Genomic DNA, 22,199 nt, shown 5'->3' with positions numbered 1-22,199 from the left:
AAGGGCTAATGGCCCCAGTGGGGCTAGTTCTGAGAAGAGGATGAACCTATTGCTCCCTAAAGACCCCTACATGCCACACATTCTTGCCTCTGCTTTATACTCCTCCCCCAAATGTGCTCATGAGAGGTCTTTGGGAGCACTCTGGGGCTGGTGGCTCTTGCCAGGACAGGCCACCCAGACTGCAGCAGAGTCTCTCCCTGGAAAGTCGTCCCCTCCCTTTCCGACTTCCTCAGACTTGTGAGGGAAGAATTGTGAACAGATTAGAACCACTCTCCCCCTTCTTGTCACTTCATCCACACTGGACACACCAGCTCATGAATCCATCTGAAAACAGGGCTTGTGGCCTTCGGAGGGCGCTGTGACGACACTGGGAAAGAAGTTGTCACTGGGGATATTAGCATGATTTGAGCAAAGCCCCAGCAAGGAGAGCTAAGAACCCTGAATGAAGTCAGTCTTCACTGAGGATGAGCAGATGCATCTGTTCCCCTCATTTCAATCTGAACCTGTCCCATCATGCTGTGCGATTAAATACAGCAGAATCAGGAGAGAGGTCCCTGTGCTCCCGAAGTGGAGGAGTCAGACAAATAATGAGGCAGCCAATAAATTATGATAATTGTGACCAAGAAAATAAAAACGGGAGATATATGATGTAGAGAGTTGAAGAACCTTGTTTATCAATATCAGGAAAGTGAATCTCGTATGAGTCCAGAATAACCAGGAACCAACTGGATCTCAAATTGATTGGGAGGTTTGGTGCAGTAACCTAGTAGAGTGGGCATTCTGGAAGGGATGGGTTATAAGACAAGATCTTGTGGGAAAGAGCCAACGTCTGTAGTATTTGATGGAAATCATAATTTTTTGTACATCAGAGGCTGCTCAAGTTAGAGTTTGAGGGAATTAGCTGAAAGTCAACTTTAAATGTGAAATTGAATAAGGAGTTTTACACTTCAACCTGTTTTCTAACTGCAGACATAAAAAGTAACTGATGCAGCTATTGATTCAACAAATGTTGATCAAAACAGACACAGTCATTATGTCATGAAACTTTTAGTTAGATGGAAGAAACGGGTGGTGAAATAATGACACATTATAAAATGTACTATAAAGGGTACAGAGAGTATGATTTATGAAGAAGTAAGAGGGACATTAATTCTTTTTGAGATTTCAAGAAAGTATCCCCCAAAAGATGTCATTTGTGAAGACAGTGCAATTTATGCAAATATTAATGACGTACTTTGTGTGGAGTGGGGGCAGGAAGCTTCCTGGCAGAGGATTCAGTAAATGCAAAGATCCTGTGGCAGAAGAGCAGAGGTTCTGTTTAAGAACCTGACAGGAATGCTCAAACTGGGAGGTGCCGGGTGAGTCTGATGACTTGAGTCAAGATATTCATAATCTTGTAGAGGATATGAGAATAGATTTTCTGTCCTAAGAACAATGGCAAGTCCTTGGAGAATTTTCACTCCAGCAAGCCACAAGTTCGTTTGCATATTTAAAAAGTCATTTTGGGCAATGAAAAAGTAGATGTAGGAAAACCAGTGGGGAGACTAGACAGTCCAAATCAGAGATCATGGTGTCTCGGACTAGTAATGTAGTGGCACAAAGTAAAGAAATAAATGTATTAATGGCACATTTACTGAAGAAGCCCCACAAGACTCACTAATGCACCAGAATACAGCAAACGTGAGAAGGTGTTTTCAAAACTGACTCCTAAGTTTTTGATTTTGTTTGTTTGGATATAATTGCAAGAATATTTGTTCCTTTCTCTGGATAGAGAATAGGCAGGGTAAATGTTGGGAAAAGGAGACATGGCATACTCTATTGACAAATAATTACTATGGATTGATCTGGACTAGCTCAAGAATGAGAAGAGGAGTTGTGGAAGGTGAGGGTTGTTCTTCATAGGACCCTGAGGGGAGAACTTCAGAGTAAGTGAAAAATGGAGGAAGATTTCTAAAAGTGTTGTTTTCTAAGTTTTAAGAAAGAATTTCCGGGTACTGTGTGGCATGCTCCATAGAGTGAGAAAATTGTACTGTATGAATGGAAATGAAAACCACAAGGGCCAAAAAAAAAAAAAAAAACAGTACGACATGTTAGAGAAGTAACAATGGAGTTGAAAGAAGAGACGAGACTGGGGAGAGGCGCTGGGGTCCAAGAGCACCACCTGGTGGCGAGGCAAGAAGTAGCTATGGTGATGCAGGAAGTTCATCTTTTCCATCAAGATCAGGTTTGAGAAGATCTCTTAAAATGCAGAGGAATAGGATAAAAATAAACACAAGAAGATAAAAACATGATAAAGATAGCAGACAGATAAGCCTGGTCAATTATCAAATATGAAGCAGGAGGAAAAGAAGAATTTTTTTTCTTTTTTGCCTAAAGAAATAGCTCCATGTACAATGAAGAATATCACAACACTGATCAAGATCAGTTCAACAAAATACCTAGACACTTCATAACAGAAATTCAAATTTTCACAAAATACAAATCTATTTTGAATTTCATAATTTTCAGTGGGGGAGGGTATTAGAAATATAGCATCTTAATGTGAAGCCAGTCGCATGGTGGCCTTGAATGACTGCTTTTTAACACTGAATATCAGAGATAAAGGATGAAAATCGATGGAATTTTAAAGAAAATATTTTGTGAGTTGAGACTATTTTACTGAACTTCCTTTTTTTTTTTTAAACATAGTATGGTCATAGAAAAATATTTTCAGACATGTAAAGGCTCAGGTCTTCTTTCAGTCAAGTGTGCTTGGAACACACACACATATAAACACCTTCATTCTTGAAGATACAGTCTTCTCATAGGAAGATAAAGAAGTAAAAGGAAGTCAAAAGCCCATGAGTGGAGATAGCATGACATAAAGAGATGAAAGAAAGTCCATTTAAAATAAAAATAAGAATAAATATTTTGTAGCTTTACTTATAAAACTAAATGCAAATAAAAATTATTGTCAAATTAATGATTTATTAAGGATAATGTTTATAGCTTGGCATTGTGTCACATGCTTGTAATCCAAGCAACTTGGAAATCTGAAGGAGGAAGATTCCATGTTTTAGTCCAGTCTTGGCAACTTGGACCCTCAGCAAATTAGCGAGACCCTGTCTCAACAAAACAAAACAAACAAAACCAAAAATCAGGGCTGGAGATGTAGCTCATTTCTATAGCACTTCTGGGTTCAATCCCCAGGGTCAAAAAACAAACAAACAAAAAAGAATAGTATTTATAAATTCCCAACTTACATGGACAAGAGGAAGGAAGTAAAGGAAAGACGAACACTCCCTTTTGAAAAAGGGTGGGGAACTAAAAACATTGCATTTCACCTTAACTCCAGTATCAAAATGACAAAGTCCTAGGGCTTGCTTGTCCTTTCCTCTCTTTCCTTCTGGAATATGACTAACACTGCCCTTCTCTTCCATTAATTATATTTTTCTCTGTATGTCCAAAATTAAATTAGACTTTCAGGAAGTTCTTAATTCATACGGAGCTATACTCATTAAAGCTGAAAGGAAAATGATACGTGAATACATTTTATACACCTTAAGGACCAGCAATAGCAATAAGACCTTTATATTATTAATACAAGTTATTTTCACATAAGTTGCAGTGAAGTGAGGTCTCAAACTCCCTATACTTGTTCGATGTTGTTTTACACCTAAAATATAAAAATTTACATTTATGTTATCTTAATTTATTCTTGTAAGTTTTAGGCCAGCGTCTCCCCCTCCATCAATCCACTCTCATCAGACATTGGCTCCATCCCTTTTAGCTTTGCACCATCTGGAGATTTGGCCAACAGCCACTCTGCCTTCATCTCAATGCTAGCTTTGCAAACTTTAATCACTTAGGGACCAAAGTCACAATTTTGACACAACTTTTTATACATGCATGTGTATGCTATAAATCTAATAGTTTTAATCAACTCATGTTTTTACTTATGTAAGTTATTTTTAAAGAAATTGTAATAGCATGGATTTGATATGCAAAATATCGGCTTATAAACCAAAATGGATCTGTATGCCAAAAAATAAAACAAAATAAAACACCTCTCTGTGAGCCACTCATCAATGGTATAATAACACCTTTCAGAAGCACATGGATTCCTTCTATCAAAAAAGCAGTGAGGTGGGACAATGGACCAAATATTTGCCTTGATAGCGATGCCACTTTCTGTGCTAAAGCCTCTGACCAGAGCTCTACATGACAGAAGCCACAACCTGAGCACACTGACCAGTACAGCGAAGGCCATGTGAATGTTCTTTCACACAGAGACATTTTTTAAGTCTTGACATTGTTGTATTGACTTTAAAAAGTACTTTTAATTTGAGGCAGGTTAGTTAACTCTTTGGTTAGTTTCTAGTACTAAAATTATCCCAGCTCAACTTATATCTGACTCCACATTTCACAGTCTTTCCAGAGTCTATACATTTTCTGATATAGCTACAAATATATTTGGAGTACATCATCAGAATCCATTTGCATTTCCAGTCAAAAATTGTAGATTCAATGATTTATCAAATTCAATAGTGATTTTGACCAAGATGTGTATCACTCCCTGCAATTAAACTGAATAAGATGAAAATGTATTTTAGTCTTTCACGTTGATGGGGCCTGGAAGAGTTTTTTCTTTTTTTAATTTTTCTTAATGTTTACTTTTTTATCCTAAATAATCCTGTGTACTGTGTACATTCAGCTACAAGTTTCGTCAAACCAAATGTCTTTACTATAATGTCTTTGAAATGGGTTTAATGTTTTGATAAGGACAGAAATGGCAGTTTCCAACGCTCAGATCAAAATAACAAAAGCACTTCATCTCTATTCTCTAGGACACCCTCTGAACACCAGCTGGGGTCAGGAAGACTTTTTTTTCTGACCCAGGGAAAGTGCCCTATAATTCACTCCAGTTGGTGCCTAATGCAAATGCTTTCCTCTCTGGGGCCCAGCGGGGGTTGGCTCTTCTTGATGAGGCACCATCCTGCACTCTTACAGTAATCTTTCTCCATTATGTGACATTCCTTCTGCTGCTTGCTCCTTATCCCAGCATCTCTCTTTCATTATCCTTCTTGATGCCCTGCCCTTTGCCTCTCCCCATCACTTGTGAATTGTGCATGCATCTGGACGTGGGAGCTCTCAGAAGCTGCATGGCCCTTCACCCCATGGTGTGTGCGTATCCATGTCATCGTGCCATAATTTCTTCCCAGTCATGAATTAGGACTTTCACCGACATTATGGTGTGGAAGCCAGGAACTGCTTAGGCAATGCTGCCCATGAGGGTATAAAATGGAAAATGACAAGTTCCAGGCAACCTAAAGGACAGGATTAACTTTAATTCTTTACAAGGTCAAATTAGAAGTCAATTTGGGGGAAGATATTTTCTTACAGGATTTCTTTATGCATAGAGCCTAAAGATAAATAGCCAAGGCTGTATGTGTGTGCATGTGTGTGTGTGTGTATGTGAAATTTAAATCATTTTCAATATATAATCTCCTGTGTTTCATCATGTCTTGCATGATAATGAGAAATTCAGAATGTTATATTTCACAGATTACATTTGAAATATGATTGACAGAATACTGGTTAGGGTAGAAGTATTAATATTGGTAGCAGCAGTAGTAGTATACAATAGTAGTAATTTACCATTTTTTGCATAGTTTCTTCAACTTTTAACATATTATATTTAGTTCAATCAATATCCAATACAGACTTATTACAGTCTGGTATTATCCTAGGTGAACCATATGACACCACCTTATTGCTACATCAAAATGGCCAAGTATCAGGCAGTTCATGTGATCCAACAATCTCCCATTTAATTGTCGAAGCAAAGATATAAGGCAAATATCGTTCCCATGATGTATATGAAGAAACTGAGGATCAGACGGACTCCCTGGAGAAGACACTTCAGTCTGGGCTTCAGATTCAAGTCAAGTGCCCTTTTCCTACAGCTGCACAAAGTCCTCCCAATGTCATTTTGTTATTTGCATGTCTCAGTTTGATAAACCAAAAGTTTCAGAAGAACCCTCAGCGTCCTCAATTTGCTATGGACTCAGATGCCTGCAGATTGTCGACATAGGCTACTTTCAATAGTTCCTGGATTTGGGACTTTTCTCCCTTTGAAAATATGAGTTCTGAACGTGCATGTCCTAACAGGAGGGACATGCACGATCCATTGTTCTCTGACTTCAAGGACTCCTGTGAGTAGGAGGACTACTGTGAGAACAAGATGCTCAGGCCTTTTCTACCAGGTGGGCCTGTAGCAGACAAGCCATGTGGTCACCTGATGCACACAATGAGGTCCAGAGTGGGGGAGGAACCTTCAGCACATAGGGCCTTCATCAGGGGTGAAGGTCATATCTGGAGAGCTATCAGTGTGCCCTTAGCTTGTGTCCATCCCAGTTGTCCCTCTGGGAGTAAGTTGGTTGTTTCCTGGCCATTGAAACCTCTTGAAATGACAAACCGTAAGACCGAGAATTAAAAATCCTTTAACTGGAGTGTTTACATACTACCAAATCTCAGTTCTGTGCAAGTTGAACCTGGAATTGAACCTGTCAGCATCCAGAAATCATGCCCTGGAGATTGAAGAGTTAAGTGCAGAAAAGATAAGTGCCCATTTCTAACTACTCACCTCCTGAAGCAAGCAGGCTTATTAAAATCTCATTATTTGATGCAATATCCTAGGCCAAGAAACCAGTATTTTTCCAAGTTGCCTCAGTTCTTCAGCCTGGGTAGATAAGGATGCCATCATCTCTTCATGACAGTCTCAACCATTGCAACTGAACACTTAGAACCATTTTCGATTTTTGTAGTATACTCAGTTTTCCAAATGAATAATAAATATAATTCTGTCAACTATTTTGGGAACCCATGTATTATTTTCATTCTTATTTTTCAGGGAAACAAGAAATCTATTTGCTTTTGCACAGTGTATGGCAGCCAGAAGTAGCTCATTCATTCACTTTTTATTCATTTGATGCATGAAAAAAAGGCATTAAATGTATTTCAGCATGTCACCTCAAATTCTGTGCAGCCAACAGTGATGAATATGCTTGGTTCCTCAGCTGGGGTACTGTTTCATTTTTTCATGACAATATCATTTGACAAGGCGATTCTGCATTGGCAATATTGTATCATATTTTTGTCTGCATGTAAATTATGTTGACAGTCTCATAAACATAAATTGGCAGGCATACTGTCCCAAAGCAATGTTTGTTAAAATACACTAATGGAATAGAATAAATAAATTTTTCCAAAGCATTAATAACACAGTGTTGTGTCATTGCATTGTGCAAGAAGGTCTACAGAATACGTTACTGTCTGTGCTAAATTAATGTAGTATATATTTCGTAAAATATATTTCATTCCATCTCATGCTTATTTTTATTGATTAGTCATCCCATTTCACCAAGTTTGGTGTACCAGCAGTCACACTTGTGATATTTGTAAGAAGACAGCATTGTCTGTGGCAGATACCTATAATGGAACATGTGTAAATGAAACTCCAGTCGGGTGTTGTTATTACATTGCTTGGTTTTGAGCTGGTCTTCCCTTTCTTCATCTGCCAGCCCAAGGTGACAAGAGCTTAGCAGGCTTCTGCCCTGGTAGAGCAAGCAGATCCTACAGTGAGCAAATCTAGAGTAGGTCTGCTGAACACTAGACTAGGCAAAGGATTTCTTCTTACATTTTGAATTCCAAAGATGAGAAATTTCCCTTCCAGGTGGACAGAGAGCATGGAACACTGGATAAAGTAGGAACTATTCCATTATTTTTAGTTCTTTTACCTACTATGACTGGAAACAAAATCTTTCTTTTAAACTCAATAACTCTGCAAGAGACAAATCAGGGCAGATCACACTGAGATGTTGAGCACAAAGCAGTGGTCGTGGCCTTGGGCTCCTATCAGGTATTGACAAAGTGATATCTATTTCTCTTTGTGTGTGTGTGTGTGTGTGTGTCCGTCCTACTGGGGATTAAACCCAGGGCCTCAGGCATGCTAGACAGGCGCTGTACCACTGAGCTATATCCCAGCCCCACAAGGTGATAGCTAAAGAGAATGGGAAAGACAAATGGAACAAGAGAAAGATAAAAACATAGACAGGCCCCGCCCACACAGCCAGCTTCTCCAGGTTCTCGGAACGGAACTGGCCCGCTAGTGAGAGCCTTTCTAAACAGAGCAGGCTCCGAGTCCCGGAGCCGCTGCAGCGCAGTGTACTCCTGCAAAGAACCAGCGGAGAGCCTCGATCTGCAAGCAGCCTCAGGGATAAGGGCAGGGCAGCCGGAGACCTCTTCAGACGGCTCTGCCCACTCCGGCTGCGGGCTCTCTTCACGGGACGATCCAAGATGGCGGCCTAGAGGGAGACTGCACCCCCATTCGCTCCAGAACCCAGGAGTTAAGAAGGGGAGGCATTGAGAGACTCGGACTGAAGTGGAGCCACGGGTGAGTCTGCCCACTGGGTAAAGCTTGGCCCGGGTGGCAGGCCCAGATAGAGGTGGCTTATCGGAGCCAGGCAGGGCAGCTAGAGTCATCCACAGGCAGCCCTGCGCACTCCGGCAGTGGGCCCCGCCCACACAGCCAGCTTCTCCAGGTTCTCAGAACGGAACTGGCCCGCTAGTGAGAGCCTTTCTGAACAGAGCAGGCTCCGAGTCCCGGAGCCGCTGCAGCGCAGTGTACTCCTGCAAAGAACCAGCGGAGAGCTTCGATCTGCAAGCAGCCTCTGGGATCAGGGCAGGGCAGCCAGAGACCTCTTCAGGCGGCTCTGCCCACTCCGGCTGCGGGCTCTCTTCACGGGGAGATCCAAGATGGCAGCCTAGAGGGAGACTGCACCCCCATTCGCTCCAGAACCCAGGAGCTAAGAGGGGGAGGCATAGAGAGACTCGGACTGAAATAGAGCCACGGGTGAGTCTGCCCACTGGGTAAAGCTCAGCCCGGGTGGCAGGCCCAGATAGAGGTGGCTTAGCGGAGCCGGGCAGGGCAGCTAGAGTCTTCCCAAGGTAGTCTTCCACACTCCGGCAGTGGGCTCTTCCCACACGGCCAGCTGCACGGTGCAGGCCCACAGTGAGAGCATTTCCGCACAGAGCCAGTTCCAAAACGTGGAACCAGCAGGGGGCTAGGGGCAGTATTCTTCGAATGAGCTGCTTTATCAGATTCCTCCAAGACATCAGGCTACTGAAGGCTGGGAGGTGATACACTGGAAATCTACTGGGACACTATAAGCCAATAGTGGAAAACTGCAATATCTCAGGGTCCCACTGACAACTGACCATTATGAGAAAACAAGGGAAGAAAATGTCCCAAACAAACCTAGATACTACATCAATAAAACCCAATGACAGCATAGCAGAAGAAATGTCAGAAAGGGAGTTCAGAATGTACATAATTAAAACGATCAGGGAAGCTAATGAGGAGATGAAAGAGCAAATGCAGGCATTGAAGGAGGAGATGAAAGAGCAAATGCAGGCATTAAATGATCGCAACAATCAACAGTTAAAAGACCAAATACGGGAAGCAAGAGATCATTTCAATAAAGAGTTAGAGATACTGAAAAAAAACCAAACTGAAATCCTTGAAATGAAGGAAACAATAAACCAAGTTAAAAACTCCATAGAAAGCATAACCAATAGGATAGAACACCTGGAAGATAGAACCTCAGACATTGAAGACAAAATATTTAACCTTGAAAACAAAGTTGAACAAACAGAGAAGATGGTAAGAAATCATGAACAGAATCTCCAAGAACTATGGGATATCATGAAAAGGCCAAATTTGAGAATTATTGGGATTGAGGAAGGCTTAGAGAAACAAACCAAAGGAATGAACAATCTATTCAATGAAATAATAACAGAAAATTTCCCAAATCTGAAGAATGAAATGGAAAACCAAGTACAAGAGGCTTATAGAACTCCAAACATACAAAATTACAACAGACCCACACCAAGGCACATTATTATGAAAATACCTAACATACAAAATAAAGACAGAATTTTAAAGGCCGCGAGAGAAAAGAATCAAATTACATTCAGAGGGAAACCAATAAGAATATCAGCAGATTTTTCAATCCAGACCCTAAAAGCTAGAAGGGCCTGGAACAACATATACCAAGCCCTGAAAGAAAATGGATGCCAACCAAGAATCTTATACCCAGCAAAACTTACCTTCAAATTTGACGATGAAATAAGATCCTTCCATGATAAACAAAAGCTAAAGGAATTTACAAAAAGGAAGCCGACATTACAGAACATTCTCAGCAAAATATTCCATGAGGAGGAGATGAAAAACAATGATGCAAATCAGCAACAGGAGGCACTAGCCTAAAGGAATAGCCAAATAAAGGAGAAACCAAATCATGTCAAAAACAAATATGAGTCAATTGACTGGGAATACAAATCATATCACAATAATAACCCTGAATGTTAATGGCCTGAATTCATCAATCAAAAGACACAGACTGGCAGATTGGATTAAAAAGAAAAATCCAACAATATGCTGCCTGCAAGAGACTCATCTCATAGAAAGAGACACCCATAGACTAAAGGTGAAAGGATGGGGAAAAACATACCATGCACACGGACACAGCAAAAAAGCTGGAGTATCCATCCTCATCTCAGATAATGTGGACTTCAAACCAAAACTAGTCAGAAGGGATAAAGAAGGACATTACATGCTGCTTAAGGGAAGCATAAATCAGCAAGACATAACAATCATAAATATCTATGCCCCGAACATTGGCTCATCCACATACGTCAAACAAATCCTTCTCAATTCCAGAAATCAAATAGACCACAACACAATAATACTAGGCGATTTTAACACACCTCTCTCACCACTGGATAGATCGTCCAAACAAAAATTGAATAAAGAAACTATAGATCTCAACAACACAATCAGCAATTTAGACTTAACGGACATATATAGAATATACCATCCAACAAAGAATGAATACACTTTCTTCTCAGCAGCACATGGAACCTTCTCTAAAATAGACCATATTTTATGCCACAAAGCTACTGTTAGCAAATACAAGAAGATAGAGATACTACCTTGTACTCTATCAGATCATAATGGATTGAAATTAGAAATAAATGACAGAATAAAAAACAGAAACTTCTCCAATACCTGGAGACTAAATAATACACTATTATATGATGAATGGATAACAGAAGACATCAGGAGGGAAATAAAAAAATTCTTAGAAGTAAACGAGAACAAAGACACATCATATCAAAATCTCTGGGACACTATGAAAGCAGTACTTAGAGGAAGATTTATTTCATGGGGTGCATTCAAAAAAAGAAGTAGAAATCAACAAATAAACGACTTAACACTACAGCTCAAAGCACTAGAAAAAGAAGAGCAGACCAATACCAAAAGTAGTAGAAGACAGGAAATAGTTAAAATCAGAGCCGAAATCAACGAAATCGAAACAAAAGAAACAATCAGAAAAATTAACAAAATAAATAGTTGGTTCTTTGAAAAAATAAATAAAATTGATAAACCCTTAGCCACACTAACAAAGAGAAAGAGGGAGAAAGCTCAAATTACTAAAATTCGGAATGAACAAGGAAACATCACAACAGACACGAGTGAAATACAAAACATAATTAGAAGCTATTTCGAAAATCTATACTCCAACAAAACAGAAAACCTCGAAGACATCAACAAATTTCTAGAGACATATGAACTACCTAAACTGAACGAGGAGGACATACACAACTTAAATAAACCAATTTCAAGCAATGAAATAGAAGAGGTCATCAAAAGCCTACCAACAAAGAAAAGTCCAGGACCAGATGGGTTCTCAGCCGAGTTGTACAAAACCTTTAAAGAAGAGCTCATTCCAATACTCCTCAAACTATTCCATGAAATAGAAGAGGAGGGAACCCTACCAAACTCGTTCTATGAAGCCAATATCACCCTGATACCTAAACCAGACAGAGACACATCGAGGAAAGAAAATTTCAGACCAATATCCTTAATGAACATCGACGCAAAAATTCTCAACAAAATTTTAGCAAATCGCATACAAATATGTATTAAAAAGATAGTGCACCACGATCAAGTGGGTTTTATCCCAGGGATGCAAGGTTGGTTCAACATTCGGAAATCAATAAATGTCATTCACCATATCAACAGACTTAAAGTTAAGAATCACATGATTATTTCAATAGATGCAGAAAAAGCATTTGATAAAATACAGCATCCCTTCATGCTCAAAACACTAGAAAAAATTGGGGTAGTGGGAACATTCCTAAACATTATAAAGGCCATCTACGCTAAGCCCATGGCTAATATCATTCTAAATGGTGAAAAACTGAAAGCATTCCCCCTAAAAACTGGAACAAGGCAGGGATGCCCTCTTTCACTGCTTCTATTCAACATCGTCCTTGAGACTCTAGCCAGAGCAATCAGACAAACCAAAGAAATTAAAGGGATACAAATAGGAAAAGAAGAACTCAAACTATCCCTGTTCGCTGATGACATGATTATATATTTAGAGGAACCTGGAAATTCCACCAGAAAAATTTTAGAACTCATAAGTGAATTCAGTAAAGTAGCAGGTTACAAGATCAATGCTCATAAATCCAATGCATTTTTATACATAAGTGATGAATCTTCAGAAAGAGAAATTAGGAAAACTACCCCATTCACAATAGCATCGAAAAAAATAAAATACTTGGGAATCAATCTCACAAAAGAGGTGAAAGACCTCTACAATGAGAACTACAGAACACTAAAGAAAGAAATTCAAGAAAACCTTAGAAGATGGAAAGATCTCCCATGTTCCTGGATAGGCAGAATTAATATCGTCAAAATGGCTATACTACCTAAAGTGCTATACAGATTCAATGCAATTCCAATTAAAATCCCAATGATGTACCTTGCAGAAATAGAGCAAGCAATTATGAAATTCATCTGGAAGAATAAAAAACCTAGAATAGCTAAAGCAATCCTCAGTAGCAAGAGCGAAGCAGGGGGTATTGCAATACCAGATCTTCAACTCTACTACAAAGCAATAGTAACAAAAACGGCATGGTATTGGCACCAAAATAGACAGGTAGATCAATGGTACAGAATAGAGGACATGGACACAAACCCAAATAAATACAATTTTCTCATACTAGACAAAGGTTCCAACAATATGCAATGGAGAAAAGATAGCCTCTTCAACAAATGGTGCTGGGAAAACTGGAAAACTATATGCAATAGAATGAAATTAAACCCCTATCTCTCACCCTACACAAAACTCAACTCAAAATGGATCAAGGACCTCGGAATCAGACCAGAGACCCTGCATCTTATAGAAGAAAAAGTAGGTCCAAATCTTCAACTTCTTGGCTTAGGATCAGACTTCCTTAACAGGACTCCCATAGCACAAGAAATAAAAGCAAGAATCAACAACTGGGATAGATTCAAACTAAAAAGCTTTCTCTCAGCAAAGGAAACTATCAGAAATGTGAAGAGAGAGCCTACAGAGTGGGAGAAAATCTTTGCCAACCATACCTCAGATAGAGCGCTAATTTCCAGAATCTATAAAGAACTCAAAAAACTCTACACGAAGAATACAAATAATCCAATCAACAAATGGGCTAAGGAAATGAACAGACACTTCACAGAAGAAGATGTACAAGTAATCACCAGATATATGAAAAAATGTTCAACATCCCTAGTAATAAGGGAAATGCAAATCAAAACTACCCTAAGATTTCATCTCACCCCAATTAGAATGGCGATTATCAAGAATACAAGCAACAATAGGTGTTGGCGAGGATGTGGTGAAAAAGGAACACTCATACATTGCTGGTGGGGTTGCAAATTAGTGCAGCCACTCTGGAAAGCAGTGTGGAGATTCCTCAGAAAGCTTGGAATGGAAACACCATTTGACCCAGCTATCCCACTCCTTGGCCTATACCCAAAGGACTTAAAATCAGCATACTACAGAGATACAGCCACATCAGTGTTCATTGCTGCTCAATTCACCATAGCCAGATTGTGGAACCAACCTAGATGCCCTTCAGTTGATGAATGGATAAAGAAACTGTGGCATATTTATACAATGGAATATTACTCCGCAATGAAGAATGATAAAATTATGGCATTTGTAGGCAAATGGACGAAATTGGAGAATATCATGCTAAGTGAGATAAGCCAATCTCAAAAAACTAAAGGACAAATGATCTCGCTGATAAGCGGATGAGGACATATAATGGGGGGTGGGACGGGCTAGCATTAGGTTTAGGGTTAGGTTTAGAGTTAGGCTAAGGAGAGCGGTAAGAATGAAGGAAAGAAGGACTGTGTAGAGGGAAAAGAGGGGTGGGAGGGGTGGGAGGGGTGGGAGGGGTGGGGGGGAGGGGAAAAATAAAATAAACATCATTACCCTATGTAAACGTAAAAAAATAAAAAAAATAAAAAAATTAAAAAAAAATAAATAAATAAAAGTTAAAAAAAAAAAAAACATAGACAGTAAGAAAACCAATCCAACTATTTTATTTGATGAAAGAGAGGATGGAGAACTATGCTATGATTCCAAACATAAAACCAGGAGTACTGGGAAACAGACACAACTTTCAAAATGGTACGAAGAGTTGAATTGAAGTGTATGTTGGTTTTTTGTGTGCCCTGACTTTTGTGGCTCCCTGAATGGCAGGGCATATACCTCTTGGTGTTCTCTAAATGTTATTTTTCTATTGATAGCTGTGGCTTCTGATATTTGTGGAGGAGAGAAAAAGAAGAACTGGGATTTCATTGAGAAAATAATTTTAGGAAAAGTAGTAGGACTGGACCCTAAAGGTCTCTTTTAATCAGACTTGGACCAGAATGCTTGTATAGCTATGACCTCTAATGCCTGTTCCTGAAGCTTCATCCAGCCTATCTCAGCTGTTACCCAGAGGTGCATCATGAACTACTCATCTAGAAAACCACATGCTTGGACTGAAGTACTAACCAGAGTAGGTTAGGCAGATGCAGCTCTTGGCATCAGATATACAACTCCAAGCCAAGTAAGTATACAGGAGATCTGAAATGAGAAGTCTCATATTTATTATTTGGTGACACTCTAGATACTGTGTTAAAAGTTCAACACCCATACCCATTAATCATAGAGATAAAATCCACCATCCTTCTCCTAAACCTGAGAGATTTTTCTCAGAAATAAAAGAGTTGTTTATAGAATATAAGCAACAGTCCACATAAAAAATATGAATGCTTACATTAAGATAGTGAGTATATATATGAGTATATATCATTTCTCTAAAAATAGAGAAATTAAGTACAAGGACTTTCTAAAATTAAGAAGTAGGATTTTGCCAAACTAAACAACAGGTATTATTGAGCATCTGATATTCATAAAATATTGTGCTATACCTGTGAGTACGCAAGAGGAGTTTCATGTACTCTCTCTGATCTCTAGGAGACTACAGTTCAGGTGGAGGTACAAAACTCATATATAAGCAAGTTCTTGACACTAACAGAAGAACTGGAGCTGAGTTCAGAAATACAAATAAGATTGGGCTGTGTGGTGGGCATGATAGAACGCCATCCCAGACTCTTCCTCTTTAGGACCTCCATACTCATTTCTCAAGATTGACTCTCTGTGATTGCTCACAGATGATTAATCCTCCCAAATTGCTCTTTGCTTAAGGTTTTTGCCTAACTCAGGCTACTCTTTCTCCATGGGCAATACATATCCATTGACTTGTCCACAAGGAAGGGCAAAATCCCAGCCCTCCTTGCCTCTATTGGGGCTACGTAGGAATGGCAATTCCAGCTCTAGAACTCCCAATGGGACTGGCGAGGGCCTCTGGTGTCACACACACCCATTCACTGTCTTTCTATGCTCAGTCTTTTCTCACGTGGTTATGTTAGTCATTCCTGAGAAAACTCTCCAATGAGCCACTTGCACACAAAACTCCATCTCAGAGTCTGTTTCCCAGGAAACCTAATCTACCTACCACAGCTTGTGTCTTTCAAGGTTCAAAGATTGGTGTACCTAATAAGAGTTACAGGAATCCTGAAGAGGGAGGAATCTCTACATTTTGTATAATTGAGTATCACTTTATTTCTCTGAACTTGCAAAGTACATGTTGCATGGTCAGCCCAATAGATTTTTGCTAGATGAATGGTTGTGTGCTCAGAAAAATTGGCTGGATGTTGACAGGCGGGAGAGAGAGAATAATTACAAAGTGATTGACTTGAGTAGTGAAGAGGAATATTGTGTCATTCTTAAAACTGAAGTATTGAGACAAAGAAGGGAATGTGAATTTATTGTTCTTTGCTGTGTCCAATCTCAGGGTATTTAATATACTGGAAATTATGGAACTGAACTACAAATGTGTTCAAGGCTCATTGTAGCTGTATGATATGTATCTCTCACATTCTCTGATGGATTATAGAAAAAGTCACTTATGGGCCTGAGAACTTGCATTCTGTGATTTTATAAATCCTTCCCTCCTAGAGAATCCTAGGGAACAAGTTCCAAAGACCACTTATAGATGAGGAGATATATATAATAAATAAATACATATATAATAGTATACATATGTATGTATAAGTGCCACTCTCTATATATGCTACACTAAACATACACATAGTACCACTTTTAGTATAATGCTACCTCTTTGATGTAATTCTATACCTAGAAATTTATTCTAACAAAGTAATTAAGGTATGTGAAAGACTGAATCTCAAACTGATTATAGCAACCATGTTTAATGATAGCAAACAGTTGCTAACAATATCAATGCCATAAATAGAGAATGAGCTAAATAAATTAGTTTATTCCTTCCAAATGCAATAGCATTTATCCATTAAGCCAATGCTGGATGAATATTTATCAACTTGAAAACATATTCATATACATTTTTTAAAAGCATAGAGTATTAGTCATCATGTGATACAATGTTTTGCCTAAAAAGGAACATATATACAACATGTATATATAGTATATGCATTTGTGTGTACATAAATATACATCTAGCTATGTCTATATATATATCTTTATAATTTTTAAGGGTTCAGAGGAATAATATTTGGGTAAAGGGATTGTGATAATTTTTATATTAATATTTTCCCATTTTACTCTTGTCTTCTGTCCTCTTATATTCTTAGCTTGTCTGTATCCAGATTAGAGTCCCTATTCTTTTACTTTAGCCACTCTGTTGCCAAAATGCTAAACTCACTTGTGATTATCATAGAAGCCTGGCAAAATCTCAACTGTGATTGAATCTAACTATAGAAGTGTGTGATTCCTTGTCTATATCCGGGCTGCTGGTGACAGCTTGACAGATTGTACTCCCGGTGGATTGGGAGCACCAGCAATGGAGGGTCACCCTCATTAGGACTGTGTAACCATCTTGCTTGTTTACCACTCAGTTGCTTCACCCATTCTCCACAGAAACCATGCAGACTTTTCTCTGTTGTCTCCAAATTACTGAAGACCTTGACCTCTGCATTCTATTACCCTTCTCAATCTCAGTAGAAAACCTAGACTTTGGATTCATGTAGAAAATAGAAACCATGGAATAGGAAACTTCCTACTCTAAATGAGCCAAATCTGTGTGTCAACCTCTATCAGTTCCCTTTTTCTTGAGTTCCATTCATTACTAAGGAATAACAATTCTTTCAATTCTTCCATGGATGGTCAAGGACAAAGCACAGCACTAACCCCTGTGACTTCATTTCCTAGCCCTTCTCTGGTGGCTCCTCAGGATCCCTTTTACTGACTTAATTTCACCATCCTGTTCACATTTTATAACTAGATGTTTACATTATAGGAAATATTGTAGATTTATTTATGCAAGGTCAAGAACGTGATAGTTTCTTGTGGGTAAAGAAATACAGAGAGTAACATACAATATTCATGTGCGAGTTAACTTATTTCAACATATGGCCATATTTGGACTCATATTATTAAAAGTGAAAAAAGAAATAAGGTATTAGGAATCATGTTACAATCTTTTCTAATACTTTTCTTGCTCTTTTTCCCCCCAGATAGAACCATTATCCTGAAGTTTGCATGTGCTATGACTGTTTATATATTTTTTATACTTCTAGGGCACATGCTTTATCCATTAAAAGTATATGTAGTATATTATGGTTCCAAAATTGACTTTTAATTAAAACTTATTCAGAGTAGTAACACTGTGTGCATTATTCTGCTGGTTGTTTATTTTTCTACTGGGTACTGCTTCTGAGATCCCTCTAGTTTATACACGTAGATCTTGTTTGTTAATTTTAGCAATTGCACAGTGCTCCCTGGTCTGTATGTCCTGCCTTTCATTCACCTATTTCCACACTTGGGGACATTTAGACTTTTTCTGGAGTTCAGCTATTACCAACAATGGTACAGTGGCTTTGGACATGACTTCTTTTCCCCGTGAGTGCAAGTGTCTCCTAGGAAGACTACATTTTGTTTATTTACAGACCTCTGAGTTTCTCCATGTGCTTTTTTGTTATTGTTGTTTTACATATGTTATTTTTCTGCCATCTTATTTGTATTCTCCTTTAACTTTTTTTTTTCCTCTTCTACTTCCATTGCTCTGGTAGACTATTTTCTTTCCTTCTTTTGGTTGATTTGAAAGTCATGCATGCTATTTCTATTCTCTAATGATTGTCCTTGAATTGTAACATGCCTCTTTAGTTTATGCATTTTTAACAATGAATCCTTGGCTATTCACCATCTCTCTCCTTTCTCAAAATATGACAAAGCTCCAAGCATAGTTTAACTTTTGTCTGAAAATTCCCCCTCACCCAATTCTTTTCCTCTTGCTTTGTGGACGACTGCTTTTGAATCTCATTGTATCACCTAACAAGGTTCACTGTATACTCATATACTCATATATGATATGACATGATATACACTGTATACTCATATACTTGTATATGATATGACATGATATACACTGTATACTCATATACTCATATATGATATGACATGATATACACTGTACTCATATACTCATATACTGAGTATACTCAGTGAAGCACCAGGAGGACTTCTTCCTTCCCCACTTCCTGTTTTTGAGACTGAGGACAGCTTTGAAGCTCCATCCTTTCTCCTCCCCTTCCTTTCCACCTCTGGGCAAGCTGATAAAGTGCCCTGATGCTCCCTCCTTTGGCTTCAGATGGAGGTTCAAACCATGTAATCCACTTCCCTGTGGGAAAACTTTCATCCCAGCTCCACTTGCTAACCAAAACTAAAAATCCCAGGCCTGGGCGTTGGGGAACCTGTGGACTCTCAAGTCATTTTCAGACCTGCTTGGGAGCTGCCTGATTTCCCTAGAAACTTCATTATGTGGTAATGAATGTCTTCACAGCCTCTTGGTCCCTTTGTGGCATCGTCAGTCTGTACACCCAAAGCAAATCTGGAGTAAGGACCCATCCTGCTGTGGAAGTCCCATTGAGACAAACTGAAGTTTCACACTCCCAAATTTCCTAGAAATGGCACTAGAACTCCTCATATCACTTCTTCCACTTCTAAGTCAGAGCTATGTGCCATTCTATCTGACAACAAGTACTTGTGATAGATAAAACTCCTACTTTTCAATGAAGAGTAAGAAAGGCAAAGTTCTGGCTTTACATAAACATAAAGCAAGAAATAGCTTTTTGTTTTTTGCATTGTTGGGGATTGAACCCAGGGCCTTGTGCTTGTGAGTCAAGCACTCTACCAACTTAGCTATATTCCCAGTCCAAAAAATAGCATTTTTAAGATTCAGAAATAAAGGGGTACCATTGGTATAGGTTATTGTACCAAAGAGAAGAATATTCAATAAAATTTTTTCTTAAAGTTAATTATATGAGAACATTTTAGAGATCTATGAAAATCTTCTGAAACTAATGTTTGATTTTATAAGGACTGAATAGACTGGAATGAAAGGAAGCAGTTTAAGAGGGAAGGCTCTAGGTGAGATGAGGAGGAAAGTAACAACCCTGTCAGTGATTTCAACAGCAAGAATGATGCTGTCATGGATTGGGTGTCTACATCCTCACTGAAACTGGTATTTTAGGTTGAAATCTTAATCTCTAATATGATGGTATTAGGGTGTGGGGTCTTTGGGAGGGAATTGGGATATAAAGTAGATCCCTCATCAGTGGGATTAGTGCCCTTATGAAAGTGACTCCAGAGGACCCTCGCCAGAATGTGATCATGCTGGAACCTTGGCTTGAACTTCCAGCCTGAGGACTTGTGATAGACCAGTTCCTGCTGTTTATGGGTCATCCGGTCTGTGGTAATTTTATAGCAGCCCCAACCAGCTGAGGTAGATAACAGGAATAATGCTCACTCTTTGAATTGGTTACTGTCATGAGTTCAAAATGATTCCATAAATATAAATACACATCGAAGTTTTATCTGCCTTACAGATAAAACTGACAAATGAGAGTGTTGTTGAGATGTGCTCAGACTAACACTGAATCTCAGAATTAGACAACTTCCCTGCTCAAAAGCGTAGGGCCCAGCCAGACCTGTGATGCTGGCATCACTGTGTGAGGAAGAACAATTGAGAAGGTGGTCAAGATGAGCAGGCAGCTTTCAAACAAAAAGAGGGGGGGAAGGACCATGGCAAACTCCCTATTCCTCACTCATAAATAAGGAAAACGCATCTTCTTCCTACAAGACAGGAGTGACTGAAGGGCTGGAAAAAGGCCAGAGTGATTGTTTCTCCCACTGGTGGAGGAGGTTAGCAGCTAATAATGTCATATTCACATTTTCATGAGGCTACTCATCCCACAAGAAACACTATCCTTTGGGTATTCTCTTGTGTTTACTGGTTGAAAATATAAAACGTTGTCCCTATAAGACATTAAAATATATCAGAAGAATACATTCATTGAGTCCACTCTGTTTTCAACATAAAAATCATCATTTTAATAATTTTTCCATTTAAATTGTGTAAGTCCAATGTCCCATGTATTTCTAGAAATAAATAAATAAATAAAATGCCTACAATGGAAATATTTAAAAATTGAATATAGTTCTATATATAATATCAAATTGTGAGCAATGAATTAAAATTTTAATCTTAAATTCCTTGTGTTTTATACCTCAAAGGAATTGAAATTTGAGACAATTTGTTTTCCTACGAAGAATAACAATCTAAAGAACTTAACATCTAAAATTCGACTTTGAGAAAGACTATGGTAGAGAAAGAAAGAAAATCAGCTTTTGGGTGAGGGCACTTGGGTTTTAATGCTCATTGACTCCTTAATAGATGTGAAATAGGACATATTGGAATTTTTACCACAATTTTCTTTTTTATCAATAAAATGAGGATAATTTTACTCTTAATATTTTTGTGAGGCTTAAATGAATTAGTATTTATTGTTAGTGCAGTGCCTGACATTAGTACGAGGTGCTGAAGTTTGTTGCTATGATATTTTCCTAAATTTCTTATGTTGTTTAATTGAAGTCAAAATAAGTCTAGAGTACTAGAGTCTAGCTAGCTTCTTCCAGATTTATATTATATCAATTCCAATCACTCATGTGCTTCAAATTTTTTTAATTATGGGATATTCAAAACATCACAACATTGGTGCAAAGAGAATTATAAAACAAACTCATTCCTGCCCTCTAGAACAGCTATTCTTGTTTAAATTATTATTTTTTAGGACCTAGTTGTGGAAATCATTAGTGTTTTAAATTAAAATGCTTTCATTGCACCCTTGGTATTTCATTATTTTTTGACATTCAGGATGTCAAAGACTTGATTCCAGTTGTCCATAATTTACAAGGAAAACAAAGAAAGGAACTGTGATCTTTGTACTAAGTTGGTAGAAATTTCCCAGCAAGAGGTTAATTTTCTTTGATGATGATCACCTGTTCCCAATTGCTGAACCATTGCTTGCAAGGGTAACTAGATCTGCCACCTGAAGAGATTTCCAGGGAACTTCAATATTGCCAGCTGCTTAAAATTACTTCCTCCTATATTTTAAATAACTGATTCCTGAGATCTTTCCATATTCCTCAATATTAGTTCATCTATGTCCTGTGATAAACTCAATTGGGAACAATTTCCCAGTAGAAACTGATTTTGGTATCATGCATTTTCTATATTCTTATAATGTCTCCTTTCTCTGAACGCAGCATCTGAGATATTGCTGGCTTCCTAGTAAATTCAGAAATTTGTAAATAATAGCCTTTCCAGTCACCAGACTTATTTGAGGCACATGTATTTCCCAGTTAATATTTTTGAAATTTCCTAAATTTTGTTTC

The sequence above is a fragment of the Sciurus carolinensis genome, chromosome 13, assembly GCF_902686445.1.
Source record: "Sciurus carolinensis chromosome 13, mSciCar1.2, whole genome shotgun sequence".
Taxonomy (NCBI): domain Eukaryota; kingdom Metazoa; phylum Chordata; class Mammalia; order Rodentia; family Sciuridae; genus Sciurus; species Sciurus carolinensis.
This window is presented reverse-complemented; position numbering follows the sequence as displayed.